Raw genomic sequence first — 21819 nt, 5'->3', positions numbered from 1 at the left:
TTATTTACTTCTACTATTATCTTGGGGTTATAGTGTTATTAATTTTTTCCGTGCCTTTACGTGGCAATACGTATTGATATGCACGGTTTGTAGCTTCGGGGTGGTTGTTGAGTTTTATATCTTCCCTTATATTTCGATGCCCCTGCATCTGTCTTCTATAATCATTGTCACCCATAATTAATATTCTCTTTTATTTGCTGCGGTTTATGCTCCAATTTCTAGTTTGGAGCTTCATTCTTTCGTTTCCTCTTCCCGTCCTCGAGTCAAGCGAGTAATGGTCCAGAATTTGCAGTTATGAATTTCGGAATGAACATAGTTAATGTTCTAAGAAGGAAATCTTAATGATGCGATTTTGACTTGTCAAATTACCAGAATATCCTGTAAAAGATCGAATCATCAAGAAATATTTTCTTGCTATGTTTAAGGATTAGATCGAATGTAAGAGTCGTGTAAATGGCACATGATGATGGTGCTGTGAATCATCACATCCCATTAGAAACTTAACATGACCTACTGTAATATAATGACGTTGATCAAGTGTCATTATATTATATTAACTCATGTATCAGTTCCCAACACTACTTCAAAAACATTCATATTCGAATTTTTCAGTATTTAGAAACTAACACAGTTTCTTTTTATGTTGCAGATATTACAGAGAGATAATTGATTTCAAATGAGAATACTTATGAAAATATCTTCAGAATTATCAAGGATATTTATAATGAAAGATACTATGATATCTTAGAATATTCAAGATATGATGATGATGAAGAATATTTGTCTGTGGAGATTTAGAATAAGAAATAAGGTGTTCACTAACGAGTTCAGCAGGCACTGAATCATTTGGATCCTTTGAAGGCAGATTCAGTCTCTGTGATTTGTCCATGGCTTCCTTCATACTTTGCTCAATCCATTTTTCAGTACCAAATCCTTTCTTTTTCTGAGCTTTACCAACTCACTATCTTTTATCATCAAACTTTTGACCGTTTAAACCATCTACCATTTTTATGTTTCCTCTGCATTTAATGCAATAATATCTGAATCTCTGGTTATCAATCTGAGGTGGGTTCAGAAGAATCGTGTTTTAGATGATTAAACGCTGGTGGTAATATGGTGGAATATGAAAGGTTCCCCAGTAATAATGACGAAAGGGCAACGTATCTATCAGGGTTATAATAAGACTGGTCCGACTGAAAAAATCGAAGTTGACTTGCTGGATCCGTGACAAAATTGGCTACTTTGAAAAGGAATCGAAATGTTGTTCTTGCTAGAAGAATTCGACGCAGGTACATGTTAGATTATGACTTTGGTTTCGAGAGTTTTTCAGGTACAAAACTTCGGGTAACGTGTGGTTGGATCATCATCTCAATTGTTTATTATTTGAAGTGTCTTCTAGAATTTCGGAGGGTTTTGATTGCAGATTGTCATAGTCAATATCCAAATGATGAAATCGTCCTAAATCCCGAATGATTTCTCATATCCATCTTGTGTGTTACGATTAAAAGTGATGTGCTATCACAGTTTTGAAGTCAAAGTATAGCTTTGAAAAATATAAGGATCTAAGAGTGATGATTTTGGTTGTATCTCGAGTTGAATTCTGAAATTCCCAAAATCAGAATATGTAATTAGATTCGAATGAGTATGATTGTTTTGATTTCTATAGAAGAATGTATATTGGTTTAGTTGATGATTATTGAATCAGAATTGAAGAATGTAACATATTAATTGTGATTTTATATATCTCTCGGGTATTACCTACCCGTTAAAAAAATTTCACAAATAATATTTTGAACAAGAATTCTCATTACAATCTTTATGAAAATATATGTGGGTATATTTTCTTCAGATGTAGTACAGATTCAATGAGTTAATATCATACTAAGCTCATTTGATTTTCGGATTGAATTAGAAATGAATTTTCTCTAAAACATTAGAGATTACATAAACTTTGCGGAGTATTTCACTAATGTAATCAATGCTTCAATATTTATATGTATTTCCTTAGTGAATCATGCTGATGCTCATGGAACTCTTGCTAACTTCGCAAGATACGAATATTGTTTTCCCGTAAATTTCGGGTATATCAAAGATGAAAGTGTATAATCAAACATGTTATTGAATGATACACTTGATTTATTATGAAATAAAATTCATTGAGTTGAAGCAGAGATTGTAGTTAACAATGATTAAATTGTTAACGAAGAATGTACATCATAGCAAATTAGTAATATGAATTAACCAGATAGTTAAGTTCCATACATAATAGCTTAGTACAGAAAGATTTATTATGGTAAAATTTTTTTTATAGAATATACATATAAATTCTTCGGAGGAACTGAGTTAATACTTCATAACTCGTTGATATAATATACTCGTTATTAATTCGTAATGATTTCCACAGTGATTCTTGAACTGGCTAAGCTTGTGAGGTTGGAGGTGTTGACGATTCTCACTATGTTGACAGCATTTGACTGTGTTGGTGAGGCTATTGGTACTGCTGATGTTGTTGGTAAAACAAGTCTAGCTTGTACCTTACGCACTAGTCTTGTTAGGGTTTCGGTTCTTCTCTCTATCATCTCTGTCCACTCATCTAGTTTTTGGTTTAGGCTGAGATAGATAATCTCTAAAACTTTAGAGATTACATAATTACCACAGAATGTTTCTCCGATGAAGTTATGAATCAATACTTCATCATTTGTTGTTGTTGGTACTCCTTGGTATCTTTGGTGCGTGTGACGTTGATATCATATATATAGATTGGGATATTGAGGTGTGTGATGCATATGTGATTGTTGGTGGTGGTAATGATCCTGTTGTTGATGGTGGTGTTGTTGATGCCGGTGATGCTGCTGGTGCTTAGGGTATTGAGGCTTGCGATGTTGATGTTACTGGCGGTACTGATTATGCTGCTGGTGCTGCTGATGGTGTTTGTAATCCTTGCACCATAAGCTCCAAAGCCGTCACACGAGCACGAAGTTCGTTAACTTCTGCTAGTATACCGGGATGATTGTTGGTTGGGACGAGCGAATAAATAAAATCTAGAATTTGATGTAGTATATAATCGTGACGAGATACTCTGGAAATGAGAGAGAAAATGGTTTCACGAACAGGTTCGCCGGTAAGTGCTTCAGTTTCATCGTCAAGAGGGTAATGTGGTGGATGGAAAGGATCACCTTCTTCTTGTCTCCAATAATTGAGGAGGCTACGAACCCATCCCCATTTCATCCAGAATAGATGATGACTGATTGGTTGATCTATTCCGGTCACACTGTTTTCGGAGCTCGAATGGAAATCCATATCGACATAGCTGTCGTAATCTGAGGAATTCGAACTGGTTGAGGGATCCATCTCGTATGATCAAGGGAATGAATTTTTGATATGAAATAGATTATAGGAGTTAGATTTGATATCTTTCTATACATAATTTACATATGTATATATAATACCAAAATCCCATAAATTACGGAGAATCTTTGAAAAATGTCAGTCAAAGTTCACAGTATCAGATATGCTAAGATAAGAATTCGTCTATACACTATTATGCAATAAATGCAGGAAAGCGCGTCTAGACTTAAAAATGATAAGCAGGTAATTTTCGACACGAAATGATAAGCAAAACTTTTGACATGCAGACACGGTCGAAGTCCAGACTCACTAATGTATCCTAACGACTTATCAGTTAGACACACTAATGCAGACCTGGTTCGCTAAGACCACCGCTCTGATACCAACTGAAAGGACCCGTTCATATACACTATAAACGATTCACAATAGTTGATTACATTGCGAGGTATTTGACCTCTATATGATACATTTTACAAACATTGCATTCGTTTTTAAAAGACAATCTTTCTTTACATCGAAAATTGACATGTATGCATACCATTTCATAATATCCAAACTATAAATGACCTAATCTGTCATTTACTTAATAATAATCTTTAATGAACTTCAACGACTCGAATGCAACGTCTTTTGAAATATGTCATGAATGACTCCAAGTAATATCTTTAAAATGAGCTAATGCACAGCGGAAGATCTCTTTCAAACCTGAGAATAAACATGCTTTCAAGTGTCAACCAAAAGGTTGGTGAGTTCATTAGTTTATCATAATCATTTATTTCCATCATTTTAATAGACCACAAGAATTTCATTTCCAGTTCTCATAAATATACGTCCCATGCATAGAGACAAAAATAATCATTCAAATGGTGAACACCTGGTAACCGACATTAACAATATGCATATAAGAATATCCCCTATCATTCCGGGATCCTCCTTTGGACATGATATAAATTTCGAAGTACTAAAGCATCCGGTACTTTGGATGGGGTTTGTTAGGCCCAATAGATCTATCTTTAGGATTCGCGTCAATTAGGGTGTCTGTTCCCTAATTCTTAGATTACCAGACTAAATAAAAAGGGGCATATTCGATTTCGATAATTCAACCATAGAATGTAGTTTCACGTACTTGTGTCTATTTTGTAAATCATTTATAAAAATTGCGCATGTATTCTCAGCCCAAAAATATAAAGGGTAAAAAGGCAAATGAAACTCACCATACTGTATTTTGTAGTAAAAATACATATAACATCATTGAACAAGTGTAAGGTTGGCCTTGGATTCACGAACCTAAATTATTTATATATAATTATGTATTTGTCAATATTTGTCTAATACATTAAGTTAAGTCATAGTGTACCACAATCCTAATGCTCGAGTCTAGTATGCAAAGGTCGACAAAAATTAGTTTAACTCCAAATGATTTCAAAACTTTATAAATGTTTTATTATATAATTTAAATATCGTCGTTTTATATTTTTAAAATATTTTTTTTTAAAGATTTAATAAAGTAAATAATATAATTCGTTTATAAATAAAATTTTATATTAAAATATACTTTTATATATCTTAAGTAATAAAACTTATAAAGTTCATTTAATATCATAAAAATACTGCGATAGATTCTATTAAGGTAGTTATATAATTTGTATTACATTTCTAGTTAATAATATAGTATTAGTATTGATAATAATAATAAGTAACAGTCGTGTTATTTTGGAATAATAACAATTTGATAAAAAAAATTAAGACAACGATATTAACGACGATAATAATCATTTTTACGAAATTTTAATTGACTATAACTTTTAATCCGTCCATCAAATCTATTTGGCATCTAAAGGAAAAGTTCTTAATTTTTTTCTAGCTTTTTAAGGACATGCAAATCTTATATCTTCCTTCAACTATAATATAACAACCTTTAAGATTCGGCATAACCTATCTAAGGGCACTATCAAATTTACAAGCATGCATAATCCTATTTTCTCGAGCACTAGTCAGGGATACACTATTAGTATGTAAAAATTAAATTAGGAGTACTCACGTATCAATATTGAGGTTCAATATTGTAGGAAAGGTGCGTAGACGCAATGGAGGTGACAAACACTAGTTTAACCTCACAAGCATACCCATGAACAATACCCATCACCTCCATAACCATAACTCATAATTTCCTTAGCTCTATCCCGCTCATAAAACCCGTTTTGAAATAACTCGCCCATGACCTCGTCGTAGTATTTTATGTATAATAATACTAATAATAATAATAATAATAACACTAACAATAATAATAATAAATATAATTATAGAGAGAGTGTGAGAGATAGATAGTTAGAAAACAATTATGATCGATCCTATATATATAGATTTATAAATAATATAATAATATAATATAATATTAATAAAAATTAAAAACATGTTGCATAGTGAGCCGCCACCAAAATATGTCGGCACAAGATTACACGTTTCGTGTAGATAGGTACACGATTCGTGTATGGTGTCTTCATGAAAGTTGTAGATTTTTGAGTTACGGTCGTTTGGACACCGGAATCACCCTTTTTCGAGTCAGTATGATTTAGTTATGATTTTTCTCGTGCAAGTGCGCAGGTTTAGTGATTTCCAACATTTTAACTTTCAATCTTGTGATGAAATGTTGTAGTCTTTTGGTGCTCATTAGAAATCTTTATTTTATATTTATTTTTATTTTTATATCATTGAAAATCCATAAAAATATTTTATAATCAAATTCTATTATATCGAAAAAAAAAAATGTTTGTACTAAATTGAATAAATATAATTTAGTTTTCCAGAATTAGTTATATTCAAAATCATTCTTTAAAAGGTTTCATCTATATCGTAAAACGTCTTCAATATTAAGAAAACTAAATAATTAACCTACCAAGTGACACAAGTCAATCATTGCAAGGTACGCTTTTGATAATTAAACGAGACTCTCCGCTAACCTCTGTCTAATCCTCAATAATAACACTTTTGTTCTTACATGGAATCACTTTACTAAATATTCCGAATACCGTTAAAAGTAAGAGTTTTCTAATTCAAGTGGACCTCATAACAAAGACTCGTAATTATAATTCAATGTACCTGATAAATCAATCACTTGATATTATCTTTTAATCTCATTGATAAACTTACATCGAACAAATACGTTCAAGTAAAGTATTATTCACTAACTACTGTGATAGCATTTCTATGTTCATAAAATAGATCTCGTAGCTTATATTCATATCAACTAATTCGTTCAATGCTTTCAAGTCACATAATAATCTCATAATCTATTTTTGTATCACCAAGCTCTTAAATGTTTTATCAATATTTCTTAGCTTAAAAAAAATACACATATGTACATACACATACATTTCTATTTACACATTTTTGTTCGTGAATCGTCAGACATGGTCAAAGGGTAATTGATTACATGAATATAGTTTTCAAACTTTTCGAGACTCAACATTACAGATTTTGCTTATCGTGTCGGATACATATAAAGATTAAAGTTTAAATTTGATCGGAAATTTCCGGGTCACTACAGTATTGGTGATTCTTATCACCGTTTTCCTCCCACTTTCTTTTGACTTGCTTCACATTGGCCTCTTCAGCAGTCTGTTCTTTAATTCTTTCTTCAATTTGGTTCACGAGTTTGTGAGCCATTCTACATGCCTGTTGTATGGAGGCGGGCTCGTGTGAACTTATATCTTCTTGGATTCTTTCCGGTAATCCTTTTACAAACGCGTCGATCTTCTCTTCCTCATCTTCGAATGCTCCCGGACACAATAGGCACAATTCTGTGAATCGTCTTTCGTACGTGGTAATATCAAATCCTTGGGTTCGTAACCCTCTAAGTTCTGTCTTGAGCTTATTGACCTCGGTTCTGGGACGGTACTTCTCGTTCATCAAGTGCTTGAATGCTGACCACGGTAGTGCGTACGCATCGTCTTGTCCCACTTGCTCTAGATAGGTATTCCACCATGTTAACGCAGAACCTGTGAAGGTATGCGTAGCGTACTTTACTTTGTCCTCTTCAGTACACTTACTTATGGCAAACACCGATTCGACCTTCTCGGTCCACCGTTTCAATCCGATCGGTCCTTCGGTTCCATCAAATTCCAAAGGTTTGCAGGCAGTGAATTCTTTGTAGGTGCATCCTACACGATTTCCTGTACTGCTAGATCCAAGGTTATTGTTGGTATGTAGCGCAGCCTGTACTGCAGCTATGTTTGAAGCTAGAAAAGTACGGAATTCCTCTTCATTCATATTCACGGTGTGTCGAGTAGTCGGTGCCATTTCCTTCAAAATAGTTAAATGGAACAAGTTAATCATACAGAATATTAAGAGTAGTTAATAGTATTTCGTAGCATAATATGAACTCATTTATAAAAGCTTTTTCTTCATATTAGCGTTTTATAAGTTTAAATTCGGGTAGTACCTACCCGTTAAGTTCATACTTAGTAGCTAATATACAATTCAACTACTACAATTCTATATGAAAAACTGATTATAATAATATTTCGCGTTCAAACTTTTATACAATATTTTACAAACTTACAATACCGCTTATTTTACATAAAGCATGAAATATAGCACACAATAGCTTTGATACAAGATAGTTGTGAAGAAAATTCTAGCTAGTACACAAGTCGTTCAGCAAAGGCAATAAAGACACGTAATTCATACGTCCAGAAACAAGTCATGCATTCTGGTTTTACTAGGACTACTTCCCATCCTTGGTCTTGTGCAACATAACCGTTATGGCCATTGATAAGACAGCGTGTTGTAACGTCATCAAAGGGACGAGGGTTACGTAATGTCCAACAGTCCCGTAATAATCTAAAAACCTCATTTCTTACCCCAATTACCGACTCCGTCACTTGTGGAAACGTTTTGTTTAATAGTTGTAGCCCGATGTTCTTGTTCTCACTTTGGTGAGAAGCGAACATTACTAATCCGTAAGCATAACATGCTTCTTTATGTTGCATGTTAGCCGCTTTTTCTAAATCACGAAGTCCAATATTCGGATATATTGAGTCAAAATAATTTCTTAACCCGTTGCGTAAAATAGCATTTGTGTTCCCCGCAATATATGCGTCAAAGTAAACACATCGTAACTTATGGGTTTCCCAATGTGATATCCCCCATCTTTCAAACGAAAGTCTCTTATAAACCAAGACATTCTTGGAACGTTCTTCGAATGTCTTACAAACTGATCTCGCCTTAAATAGTTGTGCCGAAGAATTCTGGCCGACTCTAGACAAGATTTCATCAATCATGTCTCCGGGTAGGTCTCTTAAAATATTGGGTTGTCTATCCATTTTGTGTTTTTAAACTGTAAAATAGACAAGAGTTAGATTCATAAAAAAATACTTATTAATACAAGCAATTTTTACATATATCATAAAGCATAAGAACACTATATTACATATATTACACCACACGAATACAACTATCTTATTCCGACTCGCTCGTTTCTTCTTCTTCGGTTTTGGTTCGTTTTGCCAAGTTTCTAGGGATATATGATGTTCCCCTAATACGAGCCGTCGTTGTCCACATTGGTTTAGAAAAACCTGGTGGTTTAGAGGTTCCCGGGTCATTGTTACAACTTAAGGACTTCGGGCGTTGACGATACATATAAAGTTCATCGGGGTTGGAATTAGATTTCTCTATTTATGCCCTTTCCCTTATTATTTTCTTTTGCCTTTTTAAATTCAGTTGGGGTAATTTCTATAACATCATCGGAATTCTCGTCGGAATCCGATTCATCGGAGAATTGGTAATCCTCCCAATATTTTGCTTCCTTGGCGGAAACACCGTTGACCATAATTAACCTTGGTCGGTTGGTTGAGGATTTTCTTTTACTTAACCGTTTTATTATTTCCCCCACCGGTTCTATTTCTTCATCCGGTTCCGATTCTTCTTCCGGTTCCGATTCTTCTTCCGGTTCCGACTCTTCTTCCGGTTCCGACTCTTCTTCCGGTTCCTCTTCGGGAACTTGTGAATCAGTCCACGAATCATTCCAATTTACATTTGACTCTTCATTATTATTAGGGGAGTCAATGGGACTTGTTCTAGAGGTAGGCATCTATCACATAATATCAAACGCGTTAAGAGATTAATATATCACATAATATTCACATGTTAAAAATATATAGTTTCCAACAAAATTTGTTAAGCAATCATTTTTCAAGTAAACACGGTCGAAGTCCAGACTCACTAATGCATCCTAACAAACTCGATAAGACACACTAATGCAAAATTCTGGTTCTCTAAGACCAACGCTCTGATACCAACTGAAATGTCCCGTTCTTATTGATTAAAAACGTTCCATATTAATTGATTTCGTTGCGAGGTTTTGACCTCTATATGAGACGTTTTTCAAAGACTGCATTCATTTTAAAACAAACCATAACCTTTATTTCATCAATAAAGGTTTAAAAAGCTTTACGTAGATTATCAAATAATGATAATCTAAAATATCATGTTTACACATGACCATTACATAATGGTTTACAATACAAATATGTTACAACAAAAATAAGTTTCTTGAATGCAGTTTTTTTACACAATATCATACAAGCATGGACTCCAAATCTCGTCCTTATTTAAGTATGCGACAGCGGAAGCTCTTAATAATCACCTGAGAATAAACATGCTTAAAACGTCAACAAAAATGTTGGTGAGTTATAGGTTTAACCTATATATATCAAATCGTAACAATAGACCACAAGATTTCATATTTCAATACACATCCCATACATAGAGATAAAAATCATTCATATGGTGAACACCTGGTAACCGACATTAACAAGATGCATATATAAGAATATCCCCATCATTCCGGGACACCCTTCGGATATGATATAAATTTCGAAGTACTAAAGCATCCGGTACTTTGGATGGGGCTTGTTGGGCCCGATAGATCTATCTTTAGGATTCGCGTCAATTAGGGTGTCTGTTCCCTAATTCTTAGATTACCAGACTTAATAAAAAGGGGCATATTCGATTTCGATAATTCAACCATAGAATGTAGTTTCACGTACTTGTGTCTATTTTGTAAATCATTTATAAAACCTGCATGTATTCTCATCCCAAAAATATTAGATTTTAAAAGTGGGACTATAACTCACTTTCACAGATTTTTACTTCGTCGGGAAGTAAGACTTGGCCACTGGTTGATTCACGAACCTATAACAATATATACATATATATCAAAGTATGTTCAAAATATATTTACAACACTTTTAATATATTTTGATGTTTTAAGTTTATTAAGTCAGCTGTCCTCGTTAGTAACCTACAACTAGTTGTCCACAGTTAGATGTACAGAAATAAATCGATAAATATTATCTTGAATCAATCCACGACCCAGTGTATACGTATCTCAGTATTGATCACAACTCAAACTATATATATTTTGGAATCAACCTCAACCCTGTATAGCTAACTCCAACATTCACATATAGAGTGTCTATGGTTGTTCCGAAATATATATAGATGTGTCGACATGATAGGTCGAAACATTGTATACGTGTCTATGGTATCTCAAGATTACATAATATACAATACAAGTTGATTAAGTTATGGTTGGAATAGATTTGTTACCAATTTTCACGTAGCTAAAATGAGAAAAATTATCCAATCTTGTTTTACCCATAACTTCTTCATTTTAAATCCGTTTTGAGTGAATCAAATTGCTATGGTTTCATATTGAACTCTATTTTATGAATCTAAACAGAAAAGTATAGGTTTATAGTCGGAAAAATAAGTTACAAGTCGTTTTTGTAAAGGTAGTCATTTCAGTCGAAAGAACGACGTCTAGATGACCATTTTAGAAAACATACTTCCACTTTGAGTTTAATCATAATTTTTGGATATAGTTTCATGTTCATAATAAAAATCATTTTCTCAGAATAACAACTTTTAAATCAAAGTTTATCATAGTTTTTAATTAACTAACCCAAAACAGCCCGCGGTGTTACTACGACGGCGTAAATCCGGTTTTACGGTGTTTTTCGTGTTTCCAGGTTTTAAATCATTAAGTTAGCATATCATATAGATATATAACATGTGTTTAGTTGATTTTAAAAGTCAAGTTAGAAGGATTAACTTTTGTTTGCGAACAAGTTTAGAATTAACTAAACTATGTTCTAGTGATTACAAGTTTAAACCTTCGAATAAGATAGCTTTATATGTATGAATCGAATGATGTTATGAACATCATTACTACCTTAATTTCCTTGGATAAACCTACTGGAAAAGAGAAAAATGGATCTAGCTTCAATGGATCCTTGGATGGCTCGAAGTTCTTGAAGCAGAATCATGACACGAAAACAAGTTCAAGTAAGATCATCACTTGAAATAAGATTGTTATAGTTATAGAAATTGAACCAAAGTTTGAATATGATTATTACCTTGTATTAGAATGATAACCTACTGTAAGAAACAAAAATTTCTTGAGGTTGGATGATCACCTTACAAGATTGGAAGTGAGCTAGCAAACTTGAAAGTATTCTTGATTTTATGAAACTAGAACTTTTGGAATTTATGAAGAACACTTAGAACTTGAAGATAGAACTTGAGAGAGATCAATTAGATGAAGAAAATTGAAGAATGAAAGTGTTTGTAGGTGTTTTTGGTCATTGGTGTATGGATTAGATATAAAGGATATGTAATTTTGTTTTCATGTAAATAAGTCATGAATGATTACTCATATTTTTGTAATTTTATGAGATATTTCATGCTAGTTGCCAAATGATGGTTCCCACATGTGTTAGGTGACTCACATGGGCTGCTAAGAGCTGATCATTGGAGTGTATATACCAATAGTACATACATCTAAAAGCTGTGTATTGTACGAGTACGAATACGGGTGCATACGAGTAGAATTGTTGATGAAACTGAACGAGGATGTAATTGTAAGCATTTTTGTTAAGTAGAAGTATTTTGATAAGTGTATTGAAGTCTTTCAAAAGTGTATAAATACATATTAAAACACTACATGTATATACATTTTAACTGAGTCGTTAAGTCATCGTTAATCGTTACATGTAAGTGTTGTTTTGAAACCTTTAGGTTAACGATCTTGTTAAATGTTGTTAACCCAATGTTTATAATATCAAATGAGATTTTAAATTATTATATTATCATGATATTATCATGTATGAATATCTCTTAATATGATATATATACATTAAATGTCTTTACAACGATAATCGTTACATATATGTCTCGTTTAAAAATCATTAAGTTAGTAGTCTTGTTTTTACATATGTAGTTCATTGTTAATATACTTTATGATATGTTTTCTTATCATAGTATCATGTTAACTATATATATATATCCATATATATGTCATCATATAGTTTTTACAAGTTTTAACGTTCGTGAATCACCGATCAACTTGGGTGGTCAATTGTCTATATGAAACATATTTCAATTAATCAAGTCTTAACAAGTTTGATTGTTAACATGTTGGAAACATTTAATCATGTAAATATCAATCTTAATTAATTTATATAAACATGGAAAAGTTCGGGTCACTACAGATAGAACTTGAGAGAGATCAATTAGATGAAGAAAATTGAAGAATGAAAGTGTTTGTAGGTGTTTTTGGTCGTTGGTGTATGGATTAGATATAAAGGATATGTAATTTTGTTTTCATGTAAATAAGTCATGAATGATTACTCATATTTTTGTAATTTTATGAGATATTTCATGCTAGTTGCCAAATGATGGTTCCCACATGTGTTAGGTGACTCACATGTGTAGTGACCCGAACTTTTCCATGTTTATATATATTAATTGAGATTGATATTTACATGATTAAATATTTCCAACATGTTAAGCAATCAAACTTGTTAAGACTTGATTAATTGAAATATGTTTCATATAGACAATTGACCACCCAAGTTGATCGGTGATTCACGAACGTTAAAACTTGTAAAAACTATATGATGACATATATATGGATATATATATATATATAGTTAACATGATACTATGATAAGAAAACATATCATAAAGTATATTAACAATGAACTACATATGTAAAAACAAGACTACTAACTTAATGATTTTTAAACGAGACATATATGTAACGATTATCGTTGTAAAGACATTTAATGTATATATATCATATTAAGAGATATTCATACATGATAATATCATGATAATATAATAATTTAAAATCTCATTTGATATTATAAACATTGGGTTAACAACATTTAACAAGATCGTTAACATAAAGGTTTCAAAACAACACTTACATGTAACGACTAACGATGACTTAACGACTCAGTTAAAATGTATATACATGTAGTGTTTTAATATGTATTTATACACTTTTGAAAGACTTCAATACACTTATCAAAATACTTCTACTTAACAAAAATGCTTACAATTACATCCTCGTTCAGTTTCATCAACAATTCTACTCGTATGCACCCGTATTCGTACTCGTACAATACACAGCTTTTAGATGTATGTACTATTGGTATATACACTCCAATGATCAGCTCTTAGCAGCCCATGTGAGTCACCTAACACATGTGGGAACCATCATTTGGCAACTAGCATGAAATATCTCATAAAATTACAAAAATATGAGTAATCATTCATGACTTATTTAGATGAAAACAAAATTACATATCCTTTATATCTAATCCATACACCAACGACCAAAAACACCTACAAACACTTTCATTCTTCAATTTTCTTCATCTAATTGATCTCTCTCAAGTTCTATCTTCAAGTTCTAAGTGTTCTTCATAAATTCCAAAAGTTCTAGTTTCATAAAATCAAGAATACTTTCAAGTTTGCTAGCTCACTTCCAATCTTGTAAGGTGATCATCCAACCTCAAGAAATCTTTGTTTCTTACAGTAGGTTATCATTCTAATACAAGGTAATAATCATATTCAAACTTTGGTTCAATTTCTATAACTATAACAATCTTATTTCAAGTGATGATCTTACTTGAACTTGTTTTCGTGTCATGATTCTGCTTCAAGAACTTCGAGCCATCCAAGGATCCATTGAAGCTAGATCCATTTTTCTCTTTTCCAGTAGGTTTATCCAAGGAAATTAAGGTAGTAATGATGTTCATAACATCATTCGATTCATATATATAAAGTTATCTTATTCGAAGGTTTAAACTTGTAATCACTAGAACATAGTTTAGTTAATTCTAAACTTGTTCGCAAACAAAAGTTAATCCTTCTAACTTGACTTTTAAAATCAACTAAACACATGTTCTATATCTATATGATATGCTAACTTAATGATTTAAAACCTGGAAACACGAAAAACACCGTAAAACCGGATTTACGCCGTCGTAGTAACATCGCGGGCTGTTTTGGGTTAGTTAATTAAAAACTATGATAAACTTTGATTTAAAAGTTGTTATTCTGAGAAAATGATTTTTATTATGAACATGAAACTATATCCAAAAATTATGGTTAAACTCAAAGTGGAAGTATGTTTTCTAAAATGGTCATCTAGACGTCGTTCTTTCGACTGAAATGACTACCTTTACAAAAACGACTTGTAACTTATTTTTCCGACTATAAACCTATACTTTTTCTGTTTAGATTCATAAAATAGAGTTCAATATGAAACCATAGCAATTTGATTCACTCAAAACGGATTTAAAATGAAGAAGTTATGGGTAAAACAAGATTGGATAATTTTTCTCATTTTAGCTACGTGAAAATTGGTAACAAATCTATTCCAACCATAACTTAATCAACTTGTATTGTATATTATGTAATCTTGAGATACCATAGACACGTATACAATGTTTCGACCTATCATGTCGACACATCTATATATATTTCGGAACAACCATAGACACTCTATATGTGAATGTTGGAGTTAGCTATACAGGGTTGAGGTTGATTCCAAAATATATATAGTTTGAGTTGTGATCAATACGGAGATACGTATACACTGGGTCGTGGATTGATTCAAGATAATATTTATCGATTTATTTCTGTACATCTAACTGTGGACAACTAGTTATAGGTTACTAACGAGGACAGCTGACTTAATAAACTTAAAACATCAAAATATATTAAAAGTGTTGTAAATATATTTTGAACATACTTTAATATATATGTATATATTGTTATAGGTTCGTGAATCAACAGTGGCCAAGTCTTACTTCCCGACGAAGTAAAAAATCTGTGAAAGTGAGTTATAGTCCCACTTTTAAAATCTAATATTTTTGGGATGAGAATACATGCAGGTTTTATAAATGATTTACAAAATAGACACAAGTACGTGAAACTACATTCTATGGTTGAATTATCGAAATCGAATATGCCCCTTTTTATTAAGTCTGGTAATCTAAGAATTAGGGAACAGACACCCTAATTGACGCGAATCCTAAAGATAGATCTATTGGGCCTAACAAACCCCATCCAAAGTACCGGATGCTTTAGTACTTCGAAATTTATATCATATCCGAAGGGTGTCCCGGAATAATGGGGATATTCTTATATATGCATCTTGTTATTGTCGGTTACCAGGTGTTCACCATATGAATGATTTTTATCTCTATGTATGGGATGTGTATTGAAATATGAAATCTTGTGGTCTATTGTTACGATTTGATATATATAGGTTAAACCTATAACTCACCAACATTTTTGTTGACGTTTAAAGCATGTTTATTCTCAGGTGAATACTAAGAGCTTCCGCTGTTGCATACTAAAATAAGGACAAGATTTGGAGTCCATGTTTGTATGATATTGTGTAAAAACTGCATTCAAGAAACTGATTTCGATGTAACATATTTGTATTGTAAACCATTATGTAATGGTCGTGTGTAAACAGGATATTTTAGATTATCATTATTTGATAATCTATGTAAAGCTTTTTAAACCTTTATTTATGAAGTAAAGGTTATGGTTTGTTTTAAAAATGAATGCAGTCTTTGAAAAACGTCTCATATAGAGGTCAAAACCTCGCAACGAATTCAATTAATATGGAACGTTTTTAATCAATAAGAACGGGACATTTCAGTTGGTATCCGAGCGTTGGTCTTAGAGAACCAGAAAATTTGCATTAGTGTGTCTTATCGAGTTTGTTAGGATGCATTAGTGAGTCTGGACTTCGACCGTGTTTTCTTTAAAAATGATTGCTTAACATTTTTGTTGGAAACTATATATTTTTAACATATGAATATTATGTGATATATTAATCTCTTAACGTGTTTGATATTATGTGATAGATGTCTACCTCTAGAACAAGTCCCATTGACTCACCTAATAATAATGAAGAGTCAAATGTAAATTGGAATGATTTGTGGACTGATTCACAAGTTCCCGAAGAGGAACCGGAAGAAGAGTCGGAATCGGAAGAAGAATCGGAACCGGAAGAAGAATCGGAACCGGATGAAGAAATAGAACCGGTGGGGGAAATAATAAAACGGTTAAGTAAAAGAAAATCCTCAACCAACCGACCAAAGTTAATTATGGTCAATGGTGTTTCCGCCAAGGAAGCAAAATATTGGGAGGATTACCAATTCTCCGATGAATCGGATTCCGACGAGAATTCCGATGATGTTATAGAAATTACCTCAACTGAATTTAAAAAGGCAAAAGAAAATAATAAGGGAAAGGGCATAAAAATAGAGAAATCTAATTCCAACCCCGATGAACTTTATATGTATCGTCAACCCCCGAAGTCCTTAAGTTGTAACAATGACCTGGGAACCTCTAAACCACCAGGTTTTTCTAAACCAATGTGGACAACGACGGCTCGTATTAGGGGAACATCATATATCCCTAGAAACTTGGCAAAACGAACCAAAACCGAAGAAGAAGAAACGAGCGAGTCGGAATAAGATAGTTGTATTCGTGTGGTGTAATATATGTAATATAGTGTTCTTATGCTTTATGATATATGTAAAAATTGCTTGTATTAATAAATATTTTTTTATGAATCTAACTCTTGTCTATTTTACAGTTTAAAAACACAAAATGGATAGACAACCCAATATTTTAAGAGACCTACCCGGAGACATGATTGATGAAATCTTGTCTAGAGTCGGCCAGAATTCTTCGGCACAACTATTTAAGGCGAGATCAGTTTGTAAGACATTCGAAGAACGTTCCAAGAATGTCTTGGTTTATAAGAGACTTTCGTTTGAAAGATGGGGGATATCACATTGGGAAACCCATAAGTTACGATGTGTTTACTTTGACGAATATATTGCGGGGAACCCAAATGCTATTTTACGCAACGGGTTAAGAAATTATTTTGACTCAATATATCCGAATATTGGACTTCGTGATTTAGAAAAAGCGGCTAACATGCAACATAAAGAAGCATGTTATGCTTACGGATTAGTAATGTTCGCTTCTCACCAAAGTGAGAACAAGAACATCGGGCTACAACTATTAAACAAAACGTTTCCACAAGTGACTGAGTCGGTAATTGGGGTAAGAAATGAGGTTTTTAGATTATTACGGGACTGTTAGACATTACGTAACCCTCGTCCCTTTGATGACGTTACAACACGCTGTCTTATCAACGGCCATAACGGTTATGTTGCACAAGACCAAGGATGGGAAGTAGTCCTAGTAAAACCAGAATGCATGACTTGTTTCTGGACGTATGAATTACGTGTCTTTATTGCCTTTGCTGAACGACTTGTGTACTAGCTAGAATTGTCTTCACAACTATCTTGTATCAAAGTTATTGTGTGCTATATTTCATGCTTTATGTAAAATAAGCGGTATTGTAAGTTTGTAAAATATTGTATAAAAGTTTGAACGCGAAATATTATTATAATCAGTTTTTCATATAGAATTGTAGTAGTTGAATTGTATATTAGCTACTAAGTATGAACTTAACGGGTAGGTACTACCCGAATTTAAACTTATAAAACGCTAATATGAAGAAAAAGCTTTTATAAATGAGTTCATATTATGCTACGAAATACTATTAACTACTCTTAATATTCTGTATGATTAACTTGTTCCATTTAACTATTTTGAAGGAAATGGCACCGACTACTCGACACACCGTGAATATGAATGAAGAGGAATTCCGTACTTTTCTAGCTTCAAACATAGCTGCAGTACAGGCTGCGCTACATACCAACAATAACCTTGGATCTAGCAGTACATGAAATCGTGTAGGATGCACCTACAAAGAATTCACTGCCTGCAAACCTTTGGAATTTGATGGAACCGAAGGACCGATCGGATTGAAACGGTGGACCGAGAAGGTTGAATCGGTGTTTGCCATAAGTAAGTGTACTGAAGAGGACAAAGTGAAGTACGCTACGCATACCTTCACAGGTTCTGCGTTAACATGGTGGAATACCTATCTAGAGCAAGTGGGACAAGATGATGCGTACGCACTACCGTGGTCAGCATTCAAGCACTTGATGAACGAGAAGTACCGTCCCAGAACCGAGGTCAATAAGCTCAAGACAGAACTTAGAGGGTTACGAACCCAAGGATTTGATATTACCACGTACGAAAGACGATTCACAGAATTGTGCCTATTGTGTCCGGGAGCATTCGAAGATGAGGAAGAGAAGATCAACGCGTTTGTGAAAGGATTACCGGAAAGAATCCAAGAAGATATAAGTTCACACGAGCCCGCCTCCATACAACAGGCATGTAGAATGGCTCACAAACTAGTGAACCAGATTGAAGAAAGAATTAAAGAACAGACTGCTGAAGAGGCCAATGTGAAGCAAGTCAAAAGAAAGTGGGAGGAAAACGGTGATAAGAATCACCAATACAACAACAACAGCAATTACAACAATAATCGCAACAATTATCCCAACAATCGCAACATCAATCGCAACTACAACAAACGGCCCAACAACAACAACAACAACAATAACAACAACAGCAACTACAACAATCATCCCAACAACAATAATAACCGCAACAACAACAACAATCAGAAGCAGCTATGCCAAAGGTGTGAAAAGAATCACTCGGGGTTCTGCACCAAATTTTGCAACAAGTGTAAAAGAAATGGTCATAGCGCGGCGAAGTGTGAGGTCTACGGACCAGGGGTTAATAGAACGAAAGGAACAAATGGTGTCGGAACGAGTAATGGCGGAGCAAGTAGTGTCGGAGCAAGTTATGCCAATGTAGTTTGTTATAAATGTGGAAAACCAGGCCACATTATTAGAAATTGCCCGAACCAGGAGAACACGAATGGACAAGGCCGTGGAAGAGTTTTCAATATTAATGCGGTAGAGGCACAGGAAGACCCGGAGCTTGTTACGGGTACGTTTCTTATTGACAATAAATCTGCTTACGTTTTATTTGATTCGGGTGCGGATAGAAGCTATATGAGTAGAGATTTTTGTGCTAAATTAAGTTGTCCATTGACGCCTTTGGATAGTAAATTTTTACTCGAATTAGCAAATGGTAAATTAATTTCAGCAGATAATATATGTCGGAATCGAGAAATTAAACTGGTTAGCGAAACATTTAAGATTGATTTGATACCAGTAGAGTTAGGGAGTTTTGATGTGATAATCGGTATGGACTGGTTGAAAGAAGTGAAAGCGGAGATCGTTTGTTACAAAAATGCAATTCGCATTATACGAGAAAAAGGAAAACCCTTAATGGTGTACGGAGAAAAGGGCAACACGAAGCTACATCTTATTAGTAATTTGAAGGCACAAAAACTAATAAGAAAAGGTTGCTATGCTGTTCTAGCACACGTCGAGAAAGTACAAACTGAAGAAAAGAGCATCAATGATGTTCCCATTGCAAAAGAATTTCCCGATGTATTTCCGAAAGAATTACCGGGATTACCCCCACATCGATCCGTTGAATTTCAAATAGATCTTGTACCAGGAGCTGCACCAATAGCTCATGCTCCTTACAGACTCGCACCCAGCGAGATGAAAGAACTGCAAAGCCAATTACAAGAACTTTTAGAGCGTGGTTTCATTCGACCAAGCACATCACCGTGGGGAGCTCCTGTTTTGTTTGTGAAGAAGAAAGATGGTACATTCAGGTTGTGTATCGACTACCGAGAGTTGAACAAACTTACCATCAAGAACCGCTACCCACTACCGAGAATCGATGACTTATTTGATCAACTACAAGGCTCGTCTGTTTATTCAAAGATTGACTTACGTTCCGGGTATCATCAAATGCGGGTGAAAGAAGATGATATTCCAAAGACTGCTTTCAGAACACGTTACGGTCATTACGAGTTTATGGTCATGCCGTTTGGTTTAACTAATGCACCAGCTGTGTTCATGGACCTTATGAACCGAGTGTGTGGACCATACCTTGACAAGTTTGTCATTATTTTCATTGATGACATACTTATTTACTCAAAGAATGACCAAGAACACGGTGAACATTTGAGAAAGGTGTTAGAAGTATTGAGGAAGGAAGAATTGTACGCTAAGTGTTCAAAGTGTGCATTTTGGTTGGAAGAAGTTCAATTCCTCGGTCACATAGTGAACAAAGAAGGTATTAAGGTGGATCCGACAAAGATAGAAACTGTTGAAAAGTGGGAAACCCCGAAAACTCCGAAACACATACGCCAGTTTTTAGGACTAGCTGGTTACTACAGAAGGTTCATCCAAGACTTTTCCAGAATAGCAAAACCCTTGACTGCATTAACGCATAAAGGGAAGAAATTTGAATGGAATGATGAACAAGAGAAAGCGTTTCAGTTATTGAAGAAAAAGCTAACTACGGCACCTATATTGTCATTGCCTGAAGGGAATGATGATTTTGTGATTTATTGTGATGCATCAAAGCAAGGTCTCGGTTGTGTATTAATGCAACGAACGAAGGTGATTGCTTATGCGTCTAGACAATTGAAGATTCACGAACAAAATTATACGACGCATGATTTGGAATTAGGCGCGGTTGTTTTTGCATTAAAGACTTGGAGGCACTACTTATATGGGGTCAAAAGTATTATATATACCGACCACAAAAGTCTTCAACACATATTTAATCAGAAACAACTGAATATGAGGCAGCGTAGGTGGATTGAATTATTGAATGATTACGACTTTGAGATTCGTTACCACCCGGGGAAGGCAAATGTGGTAGCCGATGCCTTGAGCAGGTAGGACAGAGAACCCATTCGAGTAAAATCTATGAATATAATGATTCATAATAACATTACTACTCAAATAAAGGAGGCGCAACAAGGAGTTTTAAAAGAGGGAAATTTAAAGGATGAAATACCCAAAGGATCGGAGAAGCATCTTAATATTCGGGAAGACGGAACCCGGTATAGGGCTGAAAGGATTTGGGTACCAAAATTTGGAGATATGAGAGAAATGGTACTTAGAGAAGCTCATAAAACCAGATACTCAATACATCCTGGAACGGGGAAGATGTACAAGGATCTTAAGAAACATTTTTGGTGGCCGGGTATGAAAGCCGATGTTGCTAAATACGTAGGAGAATGTTTGACGTGTTCTAAGGTCAAAGCTGAGCATCAGAAAC

Source organism: Rutidosis leptorrhynchoides, chromosome 6 (assembly GCF_046630445.1).
Source record: "Rutidosis leptorrhynchoides isolate AG116_Rl617_1_P2 chromosome 6, CSIRO_AGI_Rlap_v1, whole genome shotgun sequence".
Lineage (NCBI taxonomy): Eukaryota > Viridiplantae > Streptophyta > Magnoliopsida > Asterales > Asteraceae > Rutidosis > Rutidosis leptorrhynchoides.
The sequence above is the reverse complement of the archived record's forward strand: the minus strand, read 5'-3'. Positions refer to the sequence as shown.